A 20,884-nucleotide genomic window follows, 5' to 3' on the forward strand; every position below is an offset into this window, starting at 1 on the left:
GAGCATTTCTCAATAGATCGCAAAGGTTTTTGCATCAATTGATAGGAAATATATCTACGCATCTATTATAATGAAAAACATTTCATTTTTCTTGAGATAAATAATTGAATAATTGTGAAATATCAAGCATTGTCAAAATGCACTATGTGCCCATTTTTGATTGGTCCATTTTGTGCTCCTCAAATCGTACCGACAAAAACGGGCAACCAGAGCAGCAGCGAAATAGAATGAAGCACGATTGGAAAGGAAAAAGAAAAAAATGAACGAAACATTGGTCGCAGTCTCACACATGCGTAATTCTCGAGCCAGCCAGTCAGCTTAAAATCCCCGCTCCGCTGCCGTAACGATCATTCTCATTCAAACCGTACACCACATCGGTTCGCATCACAACACATCAACAAACCAACCCAAGCAGCCATTTCTGGACATGGTAAAGGAGGAAAAGTGAAGGGAAAGGCAAAATCCCACTCGAACCGTGTTGATCTGGAGTTCCCCGCAAGGGTAGTTAGGCCGAGCGCGTTAGTACCAGTTCACCAGTCCACCTAGCCGGCGTTATATAGTTTCGGCCGCCGAAGTGATCGAGTTGGCTGGTAAAGCTGCTCGCGACGATAAGAAAAACCGCATTCAGAACAGAATACATTCAGTTCGGTGGACATCAAGACAACAACAGGCAGTTGCAGCGAGTGGCGAATGGCAAACGCAATCGCAAAACGGTAGCAGGTAGCAGAAGAAAAAAGTTTGTTCTTTATACAAACTGCTTTGGTGGCAAATCCAGAACAAGGCGGCATCGAGGGCGTTCGAAATGGTTTTTTTCAAAACCACGAGTACAAAGTTTTCTAAATTGGAATCATTCCATAAAACAAGGCGCTTTTCAGGGCCATTAAACCTTCCAAAAAAGAGTTTAGGAAATACAGTTCAATGCTTTCTAAAACATTATCCAAAGTAATAAAAAAACACAAATTGATTTTCTGATAATTTGTTTGCCAGGATCTGATGAGTATGTGATTTTGGCAGTTGTTCTGAGCTTATTGATAGTTGGGGACTTTCAAGATTATTCAATTTTCACCAATTCTTAAATTGTTTCCAGATTGAAAGTACAGTAATTTACAATTAGTTCGACATTTAGCTAATTCGACGGACATGTAATGCGACTTATTTAGTTGGACATTTTTGTAAACATAGAGATCCAAATTATGACCCCACATTGAAAGTCGACACTGTACCACTGTCATCGCAAATGTTCAATTACAGGTTAAAATCGCCTCCAATGCGACACTGAGTGGCGCTTCGGCACGTCGCATTGAATGTAATTTACTGTACAACATGTCACAAAGCTGGATGGGAAGAAATTTTCCAACTGTGAAAGCTGTGGCGAGTGGCAAATGCAATCGCTAAACAGAAAGGTTTAGCCGAACAAGATGGGGATATCGAGTAATAACAAAACAATAAACTCTTTAGATTGAAGATAATTTTGTGATCCTGAAAAGGACCCTTTTTAGCCTGCATGTGAATCCAACGAGCGAACAAATCGTAATGAATGTATTTTTTTGCCATCGCTCCCTTTTAACGCTCATTCGTTCGTCTCGTTGGACTCGCCCCTCTGGCTGAGTCTGCCGATTTGTCTCTATCCTGTGAGTGTGTACCGCTAGAGTATAAAACACGCGGACCCCAAAAAATATCTTATTTTCTTTCAAACCGTAAACCCGTGTGGTTGTACGGCATCGGCATCGTGGACGTAACAAAGGAGGACAAGTTAAGGGAAAGGCAAAGTCCCACTCGAACCGTGCAAGTGTGCAGTTCCCTGTTGGTCGCATTCACTGATTGCTCCGCAAGGGTAACTAGGCCGAACGGATTGGTGCCGGAGCACCAGTATACCTAACAGCGATTATAGAGTTTCGACCGTCGGAGTGCTCGAGTTGGCTTGCAAAGCTGCTCACGACAATCAGAAAACCCGCATCAAGAACAGAGCAGCTTCGGTTCGGCGCTCATCAAGGCAACAATTAGTTTCAGTGAGTGGCAAAGTGTTTCTCCGGCATGTCGCATTAAATGTAATTTACTGAACAACATGTCACAAGCTGGATGGGAAGAAATTTTCCAACTGTGAAAGCTGTGGCGAGTGGCAAACGCAATAGCTAAACAGGAAGGTTTAACCGAACAAGATGGGAATATCGAGTGATAACAAAAACACAACACCAAAGGTTCTTTTCAGAACCATCAATATATTCATAAAGAGTAAACAGTAAACTAATCCATTTTTCAGGTAGATAGGTAGGTATTCACGTAGGAGAAGAAAATAAAACAATATATTTAAAATATATATAAACAATATATTTAATGTATATATAGAGGGGTCCCCTTTGTATAGTCCTACGTCACTCCGGTTATGTCCCCGACATTACCCACCCGTCTTTTGTTATTTTTCTATGTTCAAAATCAGACAATTTTTTCCTAGAAAAATATGTAAAAATGGTCGTTATTTTGAAATTAAATTCTGATAGCTGACATTACAATGTAAACGCGTAAAACGTGAACCAAATTGGAAGAACGGAGTAAATCCAATGTACGAAATGTTTTATCCGCATTGTTTTTCATTGTCTCTTGCCTTGTTTTGACAATATAAAACGTTCTTCCAACGAAGTAAAGCTAAAGAAGTGGGTAGTTTTTTGAAAGGTTGGATTGATTCCTCAATAGAACGAACCATCAATTAACAACTGCATTCTAATTGCCCTCAGAATCAACAGTTCTGATAGAGAGCGTTATCTCCCACGGGTTGCCGTGAGCCATTTCGAGAATTATCGGCGTGTTGTTTATCAGTAGTTTACTGTTGATCCCCGTGGACCAAACAACAAACAGCCCACGCGCGTTTTGTTTGTCAACGAATCGATAGCGAGCGACGGATCTCGGAACTCCTAATCACTCCAGCTCGTGTGCCGACGCAAAGCGGTACAAATATCAACACGTTGATCTAATTGACTACATTGACCGTGCGGCAGTCGTTCATTAATTTTGTTGTCAGTTGGGGAATGTCGATGACCGCAAACGGGACAAATTACTGTGCGTTTTACCCCCTGAAAACTACATCACCTCATTAGTTTTCCTCGCCATCATTAGGAGATGCTTGAAAAAAGATAATAGAAAACTCATTACAATGGAATTAAATAATGCAAAACTTTTCCTCAAAGTGAGCCAGCGGTCGTCGGTGATTCAATCTGGCAAATAGCGGACTTTTCCATTTCAAAAAGACCTAAGCCATAAATCAAATTGGTTTTGCTCGTTCTACTGTAACGGGGGAGCGTCCGCCGACAAACGGATGGACAAAGTTTTTTCTCCCCATTCTCAGTCTCCGTTGTGTGGGAGTCCTTTCCTAAAACCGCATTTATACATATTGACTGTGGCAGCCAACCGGCTTGGACGGGGATATTCGTTTAACCTTGCTTGGTCACGATGACAGCATTGCTGCTGTATTTTTAGCACCATGTGTCGATGGAAGCGCAACTCGCTCGGGATACATGATGTTCCCATTAGTAGTGCATCATCTCATCACTATCGCTTGATGGTAACCTATTCGGAATCGAGGGGCAGACAGGGGAAAAAATGATAAATTACCGGAAAGTGATTGTGAAATATATAGGTTTAACTTATGCAACTTATTACAATTTTCACGCAACCTATCTACCCCACACTTCAACAAGTGCTCATACTCCAACAAACTGCTCCCATAGGGAGGGATCGAGAGCGATGAAAATTGCATTATTTGTCTATGAGATTCCCAACTGTGCAAACATTGAGCCGAATCGATGCCCCATTGCTGTGCAGTTGAAATCACAGCCAAACGGATGTTACTCTCTCTTGAAACAAATAATTCAATTCCACAAATAACGAATCACTGCGTAAACCTACCTCTATTGATTCACACTGCATTCAGGTCAATTTTGTTTGGATTGCAAAAATGTTGCGATGATGCTTCACAGCAAATACACAACTCGTTTGCGAATGGGAATGCGTTCCGAGTGCGAGCGCTTCCATCTAGAGCTGAGATATACATTGAACGGATCAATCAAATCAAGCTTCTTCCGGTTCCTGACGACGAGATGCTGCAGTGCAAACCGGATTGAAGTGGGGGCTCAGTATGTTTTCCACATTCTGTCGAACAGACCTTTATCACTATCTCACCCGTTGATAGTTGGGATATTGGATTTAGGGATTTGTTTAAGATCAGATCGGGAAATACGGATAAAGACGATCATTTTTGCATATATAATTATTTTTCTGGAAATTGTTACGTTTCGTGTTTTTTTTTGCATTCTAATGAAAAAAAAGGCACAGAAGGGTTGTATCCGAGACACGACCGCCTAGTTGACGCAGGATTCCGTTGTGCTATCTGTTGCATGCTGATTTTGGATATGTTTGAAGAATTACATCGTTAAACTCATTGATAATGATTTGGCCACCAAACAATACCCAACAACCGTTTTGCTTGGTTGTTGGGTATTGTTTGTTCATCCCACCAGTGTTTACAATCGAGTGATGATAACAGAAGGATGGTAACTAGTCGTAGGATGGTGCGAATCACGATAGAAGATGCCTAAGTGAAATGAGATATGATGGAAGCCGCCATCTGTGGCCCTGGACGAGATGGTTCTTGTGTTATGTATGGTTGAAAAAAGGAAAAAAAAACTTACCAATGTAACATAAGATAATTATCATTATAGAACACAATTAGTAATTTTTCTCACAAGAAAAACGTATAACTTTACTATAAAAAAACATATTTGAAATGGAAAAGGTTATTTTCATTTATAATTTATACTTTCTATGTGTTTATTCAACCTATTTTCGCTTCAAAATCAACGTAACACGATGCTATATGCCTCAATGCGAATTTTAATTGGACTAACAGCATCTAATACGATGTGTAGAGCATATGGAAAATCACTTTTTCAAATATTCCTTCACTTTTCTTATTGTTCTCGCCGTATGAACTTTCCTTTGGTGGAAATGAATACAATAAAACAGACAGCTTAAACCGGACGATCCGTACTCGAGCGGGAACACACATTGGTTTACATTTATGAAAATTTTAATTAATCGTTGCATACCATTCTGAATCATATTCATATTTCGGAGCTTCATATTTCGGACACTCTGTGATAATAACTTGAAATGCTTTATTTTCTGATGATATAACTGAAGGGTTACTCTAGAGAATCAATTGTGATAATTTTACAGTTATATCATCAGGGCATTACGCATTTCATGTTATTATTACAGAGTGTCCGAAATATGATTCAGAATGGTATTTCAAGTCATTTTTAACACAACTGCTATCATATACAATTATACACTTACACTTGTGCTAAATGTTTCACAATACATGGTCGGTCATTGATATAAAATTTTACGAAGCAACCAATTAGTTCCAAATTTAAGTTTTATTTGCTAGGATTAATCGTATCACTCACCTTACTTGCAATATAAAAATGCCCCCGACATGCATATATTTGCAATGCCGAATTCCCGAGGCACCTTGATTCATCAATATCTGTTAGTGATGTATTTACAATACCGATTTCTCCGTATCTTCAATTTCGACCAATCAGAACGAAGTATTTCCGTTTGGAGATTTTTCGATTGTTGATAGTGAGTTTCATATACAGGTCGGACTCGATTATCCGGAGACTCGATTATCCGAAGACTCGATTATCCGGAGACTCGATTATCCGGAGACTCAATTATTCGGAATTTTAGACTAGATTATCCGGAGTATTTTATTTTTGATTTTCGGAAATTTTGAATAATTTGTATAATAATTCTATATTGAATAGCTAATAAGGATATCAAAAGAAAAGGCTTGACTAGTAGAATACAGTTATTTATGAAAAAATGCAAATCCAAGATGGCGGCCACTACAAAATGGCGGATTTCATATTTTCTCAGAACCCCATCAATATGGGTATGAAATGAAATGGCTTGACTAGTAGAACACATTTATTAATGAAAAATGCAAATCCAAGAAGGCGGCCACCCAAAATGGTGGATTTCATATTTGATCAGAACCCCATCAATATGGGTATCAAATGAAAGGGCTTGACTAGTAGAATACAGTTATTTATGAAAAATGCAAATCTAAGATGGCGACCACTACAAAATGGCTGATTACATATTTTCTCAGAACCCCATCAATATGGATATCAAATGAAATGGCTTGACTAGTAGAACACAGTTATTTATGAAAAATGCCCAAAAATGTACCAAAAGAAAGTTCTCGACTAGTAGAACATAACAGATAATGAAAAATCCAATTCCAAGATGGTCGCAGTCCCCAAACAACTAATTACTTTTTGAATGGTTTCATTCAGCTTGACCTGTTTCTATGTATGTTTGAATGTTTGTTGGGTTGTCCCATATCAATAGAAAATTGACCCCGTTCCTGTTGAATGATTGATCTGAAATTTGGAACATACATTTAATTCTACTGTCATTATAAAACTGCGTATTCCATAATCTTGAAAAAATCAATTTAGCCGCCGCTAAAAAATGACTGAATGGCTTGATTTGGAGAATACACTACACTATGAACAACATAAATTCGAAAAGATCGCCTCCACAAAATGGTCGATTATGTATTTTTTGCAATCCCCTCAATATTTATATAAAATGAAATGATTTGACTAATAGAATACAGTTCAGGTCGGACTCGATTATATGTGATCGATTATACACAATTTTGGACTCGATTATATTCAGTTTGGAAAAAAATATTTTTTTTATATTTAAAATATGACTTATTTCATTATTATTAACTTTTAAGTGTTTCACTTTCCAAATGTTATTAAAATTCACAAATTTAGTTGTTCCACTATTATATCCTGTACTAAATTTTGTCATTTTTCAAATGAAAGCATCATAATCGTCTTCCGTAGCGTACTTTTTAATGTAGAGCCAGTTTGAAGCAACAGAGTCCGAAACATAAAAAAAAGTCATTGTTGAAATTCAAACATATGCGTAGGAGGACTTTTTTCATCAAATATGATCGTCTATCACCTCCTGAGAGAATCTGGATAAATTAATTTTTTTCATGTGAGAAAGGTGTTTTCTGACTTTAAAGGGATGAATCAAAAATCAAATTCCTCCTTTATTTTCAAAAAACGAAAAATACATGCAATAAAACCAAATAAAGAAAAAAAATGTTTTGACTCGATTATCCGGAGGATTCGATTATCCGGAGTGAAAAAAAAATCAATACTACGGATAATCGAGTCCGACCTGTAATATATTATTTTATGCATTGTGTTGAATTGTTTTGGAGTGCTCAGAGCGATTGATGCAAATATTTGTAAATCCATCAGGAAACAACTGATCAATAATTGTAAATACATGAGCCGCCGCATGTGTCGTCAATTTCGACCAATCGAAAGTGGGTATTTCCGTTAGGATAGGGGTTGAGATTTTTCAATTGTTCGATAGTTAGTTTTATGACATATATTATTTTATTCAATGTAAAAAATTGTTATGGAGTATTGAAATCGATTGACGCAAAAATCTCATCAATCCATCATGAAATGATTGAGCTATAAGCGTTTGAAATTGTACAATTTTCACGATGTGCTCGATTTTCGATTTTCAGATTCTACCCCAAAAAGTTCCCGAAAGACGTAATCCTACGTCAAAACATGAAAAATACATTCTATTTCGGAAATCAAATGGTGCCATCTGTTATATTTGTCCGAATCAGAAGTAGAGTCCATTATTAGCATTCTGAGCGAAAAATATAATTTACAGGGTTTTCCATTTTGGGCTTCCGAAAGTATACAGCCCTGCGCTGACAACCGTTTGACATAGCTGTCAACCAAAGCGTCATATCGTTAATTGAATGTCTGCCATTTTACAATATGGATCGTTTTAGCATCGCACAACGTGTTAATTTTGTTAAATTATACTATAAAAATGATGAAAAACCGGCAAATGTTTTTCGAGCATTACGGACGGATTTTGGTCGTCATGGACGGCCTACAGAGCACACATTCGCTAATGTAGTGCGTAAATTCGAACAAACTGGATCCGTAGCGGATATTGTGAAACCTGTGCATCATCGTAATGTGCGTTCGGCCGAAAATATTGCTGCTGTTGCTGCCAGTGTGGAGGATGACCCGAATGTTTCGATTCCACGGCGTGCTCAGTAATTGGGCTTGATAAACACATAATTGTGGCGAATTTTGCATTTGGACTTGCACCTACATCCATATAAAGTCCAACTGGTACAAAAATTAGAGCGTGGTGACCATGGAATGCGTCGGGCATACGTCGATTGGGTGAACGAACAACAGCAGCAAAATGCTGAATTTTCGCATCAAATTTTCTTCAGCGATGAGGCACATTTCGAGCTCGGTGGCTATGTGAACACCCAAAATTTCCGTATATGGGGCTCAGAAAATCCACACGTGATTGTTGAGAGGCCATTGCATCCGCCAAAAGTCACTGTTTGGTGCGCATTATGGTCTGGTGGAGTCATCGGGCCGTATTTCTTTGAAAATGAGGACGGCGAGACGGTAACTGTGAATGGTGAGCGCTATGGCCGCATGTTAACCTTTTTTTTTTGCCACAAATTGAAGATATGGATACGGATGACATGTGGTTTCAGCAGGACGGCGCCACGTGCCACACAACACGACCGAACATGGCCATATTGCGAACGAAATTTGAGGGACGCATAATTTCGCGTTTTGGTGATGTCAATTGTGGACGGCCAATCATGCGATTTGAACCCGCTAGACTTTTTTTGTGGGGTTATGCGTAAGACCGTGTCTATGCCAACTCTCCGCAAACTCTTGAACATTTGAAAGACAACATTCGTGAAGTTATGACCGAGATACCGCCCCATACATGTTCCGGATCAAGGTGTGCGAGGAAGCCCTAGGTGGACATTTGAATGATGGTGTATTTCACACATAATGGCATAAACCAAACCTTAATTTGAAAAAAAAGTTTAATCGAAATTCGAATTCTAAGTGTGTTTTATTTCAATTTACTTTCGGAATTTAAAGTTGGAAAACCCTGTACAAATGCAAGAAACTTCAACTATTACGCCATATTTGTTGTTGATTTTTTTCTGATGACCCCTTTAAAAATTGGAATATTCTTTCAATATTTTGCTTAACCAAAGACATGCAGTTTTTTCAAGGAAAAAAATTGTGTATTTAATGAAAAATTTAAATTTTATTTCTTTCATTATAAGTCCAACAGTGGCTACTATATTGTCATCATTTTTTTTTCAACCGTTTCAATAGTTTATTTTTTATCAATGCTATATATGTGTTCTTCGTCATGTAAAAATCATGTTCTCTAGGGTTGGAGTCGATTCCTTGCCAAGTTTCCACGGCCTTATAAAGGGTTAATCGAATACCGTCTACAAAAATCGATTATCAATCTAACAATTAGCAAGTAACTAACAATCGGAGTGAACGAAAAATTTGCGTCGATTAATCAATTCCAAATTCAGAGCGCAAAAAGAGCATGGCCACTGCAGTTTTATTCATCGATGTTTGATAACACAAAATTTACTGTAAAAATAAAGAAAAAGTTGATGGATCTGAGCCTAGGGGCACGAACGGAATCTTGACATAGGACTGTGATTGTGTGTAGTAATTGCATTTAAATTGAGTTTTTCATTGTTCAAAATCTGCATTTTTTTCTCTTCTGATACATCAAATGGATGCCCTGGAACAACCGTTTCCTGTATGTACTTGTATCCTTTAAACGGGTAAGATGACATAGCGTGGCAGAATTCGGTACCGCATTCTGTTCAAGAATGTACACAGAAATGCCATTAAAGTCATTACTATCCTTTTCTTCTGTTTATTCAATCATGCAGAAGAAGACACAGAGTCATCATGTAGTATTTTTAAACACAAGTCTAAATAGTAAAGACCTACATAAATATAAGTCTGAGTCAAATCAATCTATGACTACAAAAATATATTATAGATAAAATAGCATTATCTCCTTCGTTACCACGTTGTCCGGAACATCGTTTATAGTAACTTTATAGCCCTGTAAGATCGCGACTACTCAAGCTATCATAATCTGATTTACGAGATTTACGACATCCTGGGTCACAATTACACAAATTGTTAGTAGTGAAACCTACACGATAAAAACATGAATTGAGCACAATTTGATTGCACAACATACAACATAATATAGAATTAATGCATATTATCGGTAAATGGAGAATAATTCATTTTACGCATCAACTAACATTATGAGCTAACGCCCGAATCTAGGCAAAAAGATTGCTCGTTGCGTCGGGAAGGAAGCGAGTGGATAGTGCAATCGGAAGAAAAAATACCCAATTAAATCGTCAAATTGTTAACTTTTTTTACTATATTCACTGTTCATGTTTCAAGCAAAAAAAATGTGGATAATTTCCTGTCTAATGATATATAATACAACATATGTCGCAATAACCATTTTGAGTAATATGCGTTTGAAAACACTTAATAAATTGTTACATTTTTCGTAGAGTGACCCCCCTATATAGAAATCAAAGACATAGTCATATTTCAAAACATGTATTTCGTATGCTTAAATCACGTCTCGTGACTCTTACCTAACCATTTGTCTATCCATTTTCTGATATTTTGCTGGTGGGATCAGAAAGGAAAAAAATGTGCTCCCGTGGCCGAGTGGTTAGCGTCATAACTAACATGCCGGGTGTTCGGGTTCGATTCCCGTTCTGGTCGGGGGAATTTTTCGTCAAAGAAATTTCCTCCGACTTGCACTGTGATCACGCGTATTCTAGAGCTTGCCATTCAGAATGCATTCAAGGCGTGTTATTTGGCATAGAAATCTCAACTAAGTGCTAATAAAAAATGACGCAAGTAATACTACGCTGAGACGGCGAAGTTCCTCTAGGAACGTTAGTGCCATTGAAGAAGAAGAAGATCAGAAAGGAAATCTGTTTTAATGAAGCGGCCCATAGACGTTCAATATTATTAGGCGCAATTAAGTCAATAATATTGAACGTCTATGAGCCGCTTAATACGAATTCCTTCAATAAAACATTAAAACCATCTAATGGTAACCATTTCAATCAATCAACATTTTGCAACGCAGATGTGCCACGTGCTCGTTTGCAAGAACATTCAAACGCTCTCCACCAGCCATGAAACAACATGAAAATCGAGATCCTTTATCATTTCCTCGCGTTCCACCGTGTATTTGTTGTTGTGAACTAAATCACACCACGATTGTATTCGCAACATGGCACACTATCGAACCTCGAAAGATATGTTGAGCACTCGCTGGCAGGAGCAAGAGTGGTTAATAGAAACTGAGAGTTCAGATGCTGTGTACAAATTGCCATCGGACGGACCTTAAATTGCAATATTCCCCCTCTCCACAATGTCCGTAGAACGAAAAAAGTTTTTTTTCAAATAAAACAAAAACGGTTTTGGATATCAATGAAATTCTTCATTCATGTGAAAGTACATTTGACGCCGTTATGTATAGAACTCAACTTCTTTAGAATGGCCACCACGGGCACGCTTGCAGAAGTCCAGAAGCTGAACCCAATTTTCGACGGTTTTAAAGCATAAGTTGGCCGATACTGCTGCAATTTCGCGTTCGATGTTCGTACGAAGTTCATCAATCGTCGCTGACTTGTTGGCATAGACCATAGACTTGACTTAGCCCTACAGGAAAAAGCCCCATTCCAGCGTGACGTGACAACGTTTTGACTCACTAAAAACAGTTTTTTTTTTCGTTTTCATGTATAAATCACACGATGTCCAAATGGTAAACGATGTTGAAGTGAAGTTGAGAAAATTTGCTACAAGAATCTTTAGTTGGAGAATATTTTACAGTTGAATTCGCTTGTTGTCAGCCCAATACTTTTGTGACGTGACAACACCCGTCTGTTTGCGGTTTCCGACTTTTGAACATCAATGTTGTATGATTTTTGTATGTGTTAGTTTCGTTTCAAAACATACAAATAAACTTTGTTCTATGATTTGTCAACGAAAGATGAACGTAGATTCCTGTAACGATAACGATATCTTGGAATCTGAGCGTCCAAAAAATCAGCGATCTGTGGATGAAAAATAGCGGATTGCTGATGCGATAAAATAAGCAAATAGGAAAAACTTTTTGTTAAGTAGGTTAAAAAAACGAACATGATGCCGACTTTCCGAAAATCATGCACTGCGCATTATAAGATTGGTCCTGAAAATGGTAAATAATCATTTAAAAAATCGGTTCCAACGTAAAACAAAAGTTTATTGTATGTATTAGTTTTAAATGTAAATGGAAATCGCTTTTAAAATTATTTTTATTGAATTTTCATGAATATTTTTTTTCTTATTAGTTGGTCACACAAATTGCTCGTTTGGAGCAACGCATATAAAATTTTCAGGTATGCCGAGTTTCATTACGCAAGCTATAAACAAATATAGAAAGCAATGTTTTACTGCAAAACCCAGTGTATTTGGAACGAGACAAACTGATACCAACCACCGTACAAACCACTTGCAATATAATTGTCATATTGATATTTTTCGCTGTAAAATTTTCATTAAATATAATAAACGCTTACATTGAATATCAGAACTCACAATAATGCATCGAGTAAAGTAGCATACCTGGAGGTTATTTCAATATACTTTGGGGCGAACGGTACAAATATCATTAAAACAAATGCAAGCAAGGAACCGGTTGTGCGCCACAGTGATGCCAGGTGATTTTTTCAAATGTCTTCACATGGTACGAGCAAATGTCTTCAAATGTCTTCACCATAATAGCGGAGAAAAGTTCTTCACACAAAAACAGAACTGTGATAACTCTATTTATTTATTCCAGCTTTGAAGTTTTGGTTGTAACTCAAAACATATCCATAAAATTAATTGTAGAAAAGGTATGTATTCGGAAAACTTTCGATTTGTGAAGTGGTCGCTTGAAAGATCTAGATTAATCTATTATATAGTATAGGCCCAAAATAATAGATATGCAATATCACAATCATTCAAATTCTCGAATTTCATGGAAATAATATCTTTTAAAGATCCACGTACGCTATCATACTGAAATGTCTTCACATATTTCAAAATGTTTTCAAAATGTATTCACAAAATCAAATGTCTTCAAAACGAAGAAATGTCCTCAAACCTGGCATCTCTGGTGCGCCACAAGGTGGAAGAGAGACGAAATCGCTAGAAAAGATTGCTTGACTAATTTTCAACAACGATGAGAATTTGAAATTCTCAATAGAGGCGAATGAACTGCAAAGTTTAAAGCCTCTTAAAAACAAAGAAAGAAAGAAAGAAAGAAAATTCTCAAGAAACCGACTTCTTTGGTAAAATCTAAATCGAAATACTAAATACTTTCGAAATCGTTTATTTATTACATTTATTACAGCTTGGCCTTCACCGTCATGTATGCGTGTTCATGTATGTATATACATGCATGTATATACATGCATTTATATACAAGCATCTACTAACACATATCCTTACTACTATAGTTCCATTTATAGCATTACTTAACTGATCCCCTAATTTCACAGCTTCACTCACCAATAAGGACAAATACATTAAATAAACCTATCCATTTTTCAGCTCTACTATATACCATTAAATTCAAAACTACTATATATTATTATTATCTATTCAAACCGTATTTCATTTCATTTCACCACACCCCACACCCCACTCCTCTCCTCTTTCCTTCCCATACCACTCCCGCCCCCTTCCACTCCTCTAATCCCACCCAAATCCTTTCCACTCTTTTCCTTCCCATCCTCCTGAGAAGGGCCATTCATGTGTTTTTTTTTGCTTTCGGAACCCTCTGGGCTGGTTTTATTGTGGCTCTTCACTGGGCTAGAGGCGAATGAACTGCAAAGTTTAAAGCCTCTTAAAAACAAAGAAAGAAAGAAAGAAAGAAATTTTCATTAATTTGTTTTTTACTTGACTACACGATATTTGTTAACTGTTTTTGTTATGATTTTATTGATTAATTTATAATTAAGGTAACTTCTAATGGAAAAAAACGCTTATTATTTGGTTAAAAAGAACATGCCTATTATTGACCGACTTGTCCCTATCAATTTATTTTGAAATATAAAGACGTCCAATAAAAGAAAAATGTCAAATAACATTACATAACATTTTAATGCAAAACTTCGTACTTCAAAGTTATAGCCAAAGGGCCTGGCCGGGTAAGGGAGTAAAAAGTGCCCCCAAACCAAATCACTAGCTGTATGGCAAATATTGTGAAGGATATTAAATAAGAAATTTTGGCGGTTTATTTGAACCCCTATGTGGTTTGACGTAGGATCTATAGTGAAAAACGTACTTTTTCGTTTATTTCACGCCATCCTCAAAAGATTCGAGATAAAAATTTGAAAAAAAATACTGAATGTGCATCTTATTACGGTGTATCAAGAAAAATTATCAAAAAAAAAATGTCATCAAAAATTTTAGTACTAAAAAAAATATTGAAATTTTGAAAAACATTTTTTTGGGATTTAGAGACTCAGTACTACTCTAATTCACATTTAATTGTGTTTCTACGACTTTTCTAGATATATGTGATTTTCAGATTTTTTTCATTGTTGCGCGGCACCAAACAATTTTTTTTTATATTTCCAAATAGTCTGGCTGGGTAAGGGAGTAAAAAGTCCCCCAAACCAAATCACCAGCTGTATGGAAAATATTGTATAGGGTACTAAATGAAACATTTTGGCAGTAGTACCATATATTTGAGTCCTTATATGGTACACCATATGATCTATGGTGAAAAAGGCACCTTTTCGTTTTTTTCACGTCATTCTCAATAGCTTTGAGACAAAAATATAAAAACAAAACTGAAAGAACATCTTACTTAGGTGTATCGATCAATATTTTCAAACAATTTTTTCATCAGAAAATCAAACACTAAACGAAATTTTAAATTATTTTTTATCTTTATTTTAAATTAAATTTTAATTTTTCTTTATTTTGACATTCAGTACTGCTCTAGTTTGTATTCAAATTTATTCCTACGTCTATTTAAGGTATATGTGATTTTTTTCAGAATTTCTAGAGTGTTTTTCGCGGTACAAAAAAAATTATATATATTTGCAGGCATTTCGAAATTTTGAAAAAAAAACTCTTTTGAAAAATTATTACTCTGAGACCTAATTTTACTCTAATTTTTGTTTAAATGTATGTGTTGTTTTTTCCACATGTAGCGTATTTTTTTCTTGAATTTTTAAGAGGATTGTGCGTAAAAAAATAGTTTTTTTGGCCTTTGGGCATTTTTTAATTTATTTTGAATTTAGAGACCCATAACTGCTCTAATATTTTTAAAATTTTGTTTTACATATGACAGCATGGCGCTGTACAACTTTTTTTCTCGTATCTTAAAATATATGAGATTATCTTTACATTGGATTTAGATGGTTTACCAAATTCATAGAAGTCAGCAGTACGATAGAGCTCTGTGAGAAAAAAATAAAGTCCTTGTGGAAAGATCATTCGGATTAATGAGAAGAACAAAAATCCGTTTTTTTTTATTTTAATCTTACAATTGAAAACCACGAATACAATAAAATAATCGATTTCAAGAAAATAAAAAATAATGCAGACGACGAAGAAAATTATTTTTGTGTTTAGGAAAACTTACGCCACATGTAGAAAAAAGACACATACGAACGCATTTAAATGAAAATTTGAGCAGATGTGGGTCTCAAAGTTATATTTTTTTTTTCAAAATTTCGAAATGTCCGAAAATCTATAGCATTTTTTGTACTGTGTATTTTTTTTATTATTATTAGATGAAAAAATAGTTTGAAGATATTTATCAATCTAGAAAAACTGTAGGAGCACAATTAAATATGAATTAGAGTAGTACTGAATCTCTAAATCCCAAAAAAAACAATTTCAGTATTTCTATTTTTTTTAGTACTAAAATTTTTGATGAAATTTTTTTTTATATTTTTTCTTGATACACCGTAGTAAGATGCACATTCAGTATTTTTTTTCAAATTTTTATCTCGAATCTTTTAAGGATGGCGTGAAATAAACTAATAAGTACGTTTTTCACTATAGATCCTATGTTAAACCACATAGGGGTTCAAATAAACCGCCAAAATTTCTTATTTAATATCTTATACAATATTTGCCATACAGCTAGTGATTTGGTTTGGGGGACTCTTTACTCCCTTACCTAGCCAGACTCTTTGGAAATATAAAAAAACATATTTTTTTTGTACCGCTCAACACTGAAAAAAATCTGAAAAAAATCACACATATCTAGAAAAGCCGTAGAAACACATTTAAATATGAATTAGAGTAGTACTGAGTCTCTAAATCCCAATAAATTTTTTTTCAAAATTTCAATATTTTTTTAGTACTAAAATTTTTGATGAATTTTTTTTTATCATTTTTCTTGATACACCGTAGTAAGATGCACATTCAGTATTTTTTTCGAATTTTTATCTCGAATCTTTTGAGGATGGCGTGAAATAAACGAAAAAGTACGTTTTTCACTATAGATCCTACGTCAAACCACATAGGGGTTCAAATAAACCGCCAAAATTTCTTATTTAATATCCTTCACAATATTTGCCATACAGCTAGTGATTTGGTTTGGGGGCACTTTTTACTCCCTTACCCGGCCAGGCCCTTTATTCAAAAATGACCAACTAGCTCCGCCCTTCCCCTTCTCTGAATACTTCTCACTTTCCTCTGAGATCTCCCATTATTCTTCCAAAAGTCCATCGTATAGGGGAAGGTGGTCCTGAACCTACCCCCGTTTTGCATGTCAGGAACAATGTTTCCTACTGAATTTTCAATAGTGTCAAATGAAAAGTGTCATATCACTGACAATTATATAATATGGTAACTTTTTTCTGGTTCTCTTCATTCTAGAGTTTTAGCGCCATTTTGTGTTTTCATTGCTTCAAAAATAGAGAAGAAATATTTTTGACCGGTATGCAAAATAAGTTCAATGTTCGGTTGGATTGTAAAACATTGCAAAACAAGACAATTTTAATTTCTTATGGTATGCACCTTTTAGGCGAGGATTTTTTCCAAAACTTGACGAATTGTCTCCCGAGTAACATTAGAATTCAAATATTGCTTTATTTGCATAAGCGTTTTGAGGTATGCGAAGCTGTTTTAGCTATTTCCCGCTTATCCTGGTCAGAAAGCTTCCATTTACGTGGTGCTCTCTTCTTCTTACCGTATCCCTGAGGATTCGAGAAATAATTGAAAACTACTTGATGGGATTGTCCAATTCGACAAGCAATTTATCTGATACCATCGTGTTCTTGGTGAAATGCATCGATTTGTTCTTTTTCGCTCTCCGTGAGCACTTTTCCCTTCAGCTTTTTCCAGATTTATTGATTAAAAAAACTAAATTAACGGAAAATATACAAACTGGACACTTGAAAAATACAAAAACATTTGTTTACACTCAGCGCTTGCACACACATATGAAAATCATGCAGTGTATGTTGGTTATCAACACCAATACACTAGAATATAAATTGAGACGTTGTTTGTTTACAACGACACAAAGCAGTAAGATCGTCACCTGGTCTTAGAGAAGTTGGACAGAGTGTAGATTTAAAGTTTTTACATAGAACACAAAGAAACAAAAAATAAGATCTAAAAGGTGTCAGAATATATATCAAATTCCAATTCCAATCCAATGTTCAAATATAATCCAAAACTATAACCGACAAACACTTTCACATTTTTTGTGACCAGTAAAAAAAACCCGGCATACCATCCTCTGGAGCGAGTTGAAATTGAAATATTTCATCCAATCCATGCAAAAAAGCGGCATTAATTAAGCTAAGAATTTAACTCGCAAATAACGGGGGATATCCGATTGGTATCCGTAAGATTTGCGTCGGGGGCGAGTCGAGAGCAAAAAAAAGCTGCGAAGATCGAATTCCAGACGACCAAAGATTCATCACATAATACAGAAAAAAAATCAAGCCGTCATTCCATTGCTCATCCCATCCGTTCAGTTCGCCTTCGGTCATTTATTCAAACACATCGGGTGGTCGCTCCGATGGGATTTCATTTTTTTCATTCGTAGCGATGATCCCATAAGTCGACTGAATGCGGTAAGCACCGAATGTTTGTTTGTTGGAATGTTGTCTTGATGAGCCCTTTTCTTCCACCTTCAGGTGCAGGACTGAAGATTTCGAAGTCTGCTTTAAAAGGTTTTGTACTCCAATTTGGACCATTTATAGCAGCCCACTGTGTGAGTCTGACTGAAGCGCTTTAACTTGCTTGCTCGGAATTTAACCAGCTTCTCCAAGCAGTGTGTGCTTTGCGTGGGAAGAACATGAAACGAAATTACGCCAATTTGTCAGGACCAACCCGAGAGCTCCGGGTCAATATTTACCACCGAAATGACAAATTTGTTCCCAAATGTTTTCTTGTTCCGTCCGGTTCTCCTTCACGGGTGACCTTTGAAACTTCCTGTGGGTCATTAAAAGTTTTTCGTTTTGCCAGCGAACCATGGCGCTCTCACAATTCCGTTCCATCCGGACTGTCGGTCGGAAAGGTTTGGGCTTCCTCGCCTCCCAGATCAATGCAATAACTGTGTCTAAGCAAGCGAAAGGCGGGTGGAAATTGCCACCTCGATGGCAACTTTGCATGTCAAGCGTCAATTTTATCCTCTCTTGCCATACCTGCCTCCTTGCTCGGTAGGTGGGTAGGAAGGATGAATGTCATAGATGTGTCTACGATACCTTCACTATTCCGTGTTCCGTTGTTCCGCTACACGCTTAACTAATCTGCTCAATTTCGACGGCGACCGAATGGCTTCCATTTGCTTAAACCTTCTTCCCCTGGTCCTTCGCCGGATCGCATGGGGTGATTAATTTGATTTTCATAATTTCTGCTTCTAATTTTGCTAAACCTCCACACCCACGCTAAAAGTCACTCCACGGATTATGGACCACCTACGGCCGACCTTGGGGGAAAATGTATTTGTTCAGCGTAATAGAGCGCCCCGATCAAGTTTTTCCCCCTCGCGGTGAGAGCGAAAGCATAAACCATATCTCAATGAATAAACTCCAACATTTGTTTGCAAGTCCTACTCTCTGCATATCATTTTGACGTAGGACTACGTCTTTCATTTCTATACCGGGGTGTAAAACCAAAGTTTCGAAAATGAAAGCGTTACGCCGGAGACCGAGATTTTGAGCGTTAATAGCTCTTAAACAACTGAACGAAATGGTATGATAAACACTTCATTCGAAATATAAAAGGTCTACGCGTCATATACTTGTTACTTTTTCATCCAAAAACTTGTTTCAATAGTCTTAAAATTGCTTTCAAAACAGGCTATTGAAATCACCAATCGGTATATAAGCGAGCGCTGCTCGTAAACCCCCTCAGTTATGATTGAACAGCGATTGGAGCATGTTGTCGCTGTGTTGTGAAGCTATTTTCGTTTATCATGAAAGCGCTAATGAACGGTGTCACCAAGAGCCTGTATGTGCACCTAAGGCCAGAAGGGAATCCATCAGGAGGAGAGTGATGCCACGGTTCCGATTGAAACATCGGCCGCCACACACACATATACACGCGCGGAATTCTCGTTGCTGAAAAATAATCTGCCAGTTCCCCTGGGAATTGAAAAATACATTCATGCGAAAGAGTTTATTTCTATCCATATAACACTGCAACCAAATACATTTGGTTTTGTGATTTTTCAATCAATCGCAATTAATAGGAAAGCTTCTGAATATTTTTTTTCCCATCAGTGGAAAACTTTCGTATCCAATATTGGATGCGTAACATGAAAAACGTGAAACATCATCGCTAAAGTCAAGTAATTTTCGAGCGATTATTTGCTTTCTACTCATATAATGCTGCGACCAAATACATTTCGTTTTGGATTTTTTCAATCAAGTGCGATCAACGTAAGACCACGTCTTTCGGCAATTTATTAGAGGTGCAATGAATCTTTAGGAATTCCCGCTCTACGCGCACTGGCAAACAATGTTTACTCAACAATTTCTCAAACGAGAAATGGGTGTTGTGAGAAAAGATTAGCGAACGCGAAAACGACAAACGGGAGAAAGATATGTTTGGAGGTTGAAGGAAATTGGCAGAAAACTTCTTCATTCTATCATTCAAATCATGTGATTCATACCACTTCGTTTTGCCAGAAAGAGATTATTAATGCTCAAAGGAGGAATCGAGTCCTCCGAGGAAATTACCCAGCGCAAATTAGAGTCGACTATCGATTGCGGCATTCGTACACAAATAATTTTATAATGCAGTTTCACCAAAGTGATTTCTTCGGATATATTCACTACATCATGTCATATATTTCATATTCTTCATTATGAAATCCATATGCATGGCACCTATCGGTATCGAATTATCATCGACACCACGATTTTCGCTAAATGCTCCTTTCAGTTCGGCCTGTAAAAAACTTTTCTGAACTCTAATCCATCAAATTGGGAGCCCTGAAAAGGGCCGTTGATTATATGCTAAGCTAATATAGCACGCTCTCCTCGGATACGATGGGCCAGCTGGATGTCCTTGGGCATGATGTGACGCGTTTTGCATGGATAACACACAAATTGGTATCTTCGAATAGGACTCCTGCAGCGTCATAACTGCGGAACTTTGGAAGCGCAAGTCGGTTTTGAAGTCCTGAGCAATTCCACGATCCAAATGCTGCAAAGGTAGCTGCGGATCACCAATTCGGTCGACTTCTGATAGCGACAAATTTCACGCAAAGTTCCCGGTCGATAGCGATGTGGCTTCTTCACCTATCCTGCTGCTGGTGCGCTTATCCGAGCTGCTTTCATGTGCCTTACCACCGAAAGACTAACGAGCTGTCTGCGAAAGACTAACGAGCTCGAGTC

General features: G+C 36.9%; 2 protein-coding genes across 8 annotated transcripts in view; both read left to right on the top strand.

The window, feature by feature from the left end:
• LOC129771581 (calcium-binding protein E63-1) overlaps positions 1-20,884 on the top strand; it is a 236,331-nt gene that overhangs the window by 128,688 nt on the left and 86,759 nt on the right. The window lies entirely within an intron of this gene.
• Positions 1-20,884, top strand: part of LOC129771579 (epsin-1) — a 280,095-nt gene that overhangs the window by 36,875 nt on the left and 222,336 nt on the right. The window lies entirely within an intron of this gene.

The sequence above is a fragment of the Toxorhynchites rutilus genome, chromosome 2 (genome assembly GCF_029784135.1).
Source record: "Toxorhynchites rutilus septentrionalis strain SRP chromosome 2, ASM2978413v1, whole genome shotgun sequence".
Lineage (NCBI taxonomy): Eukaryota > Metazoa > Arthropoda > Insecta > Diptera > Culicidae > Toxorhynchites > Toxorhynchites rutilus.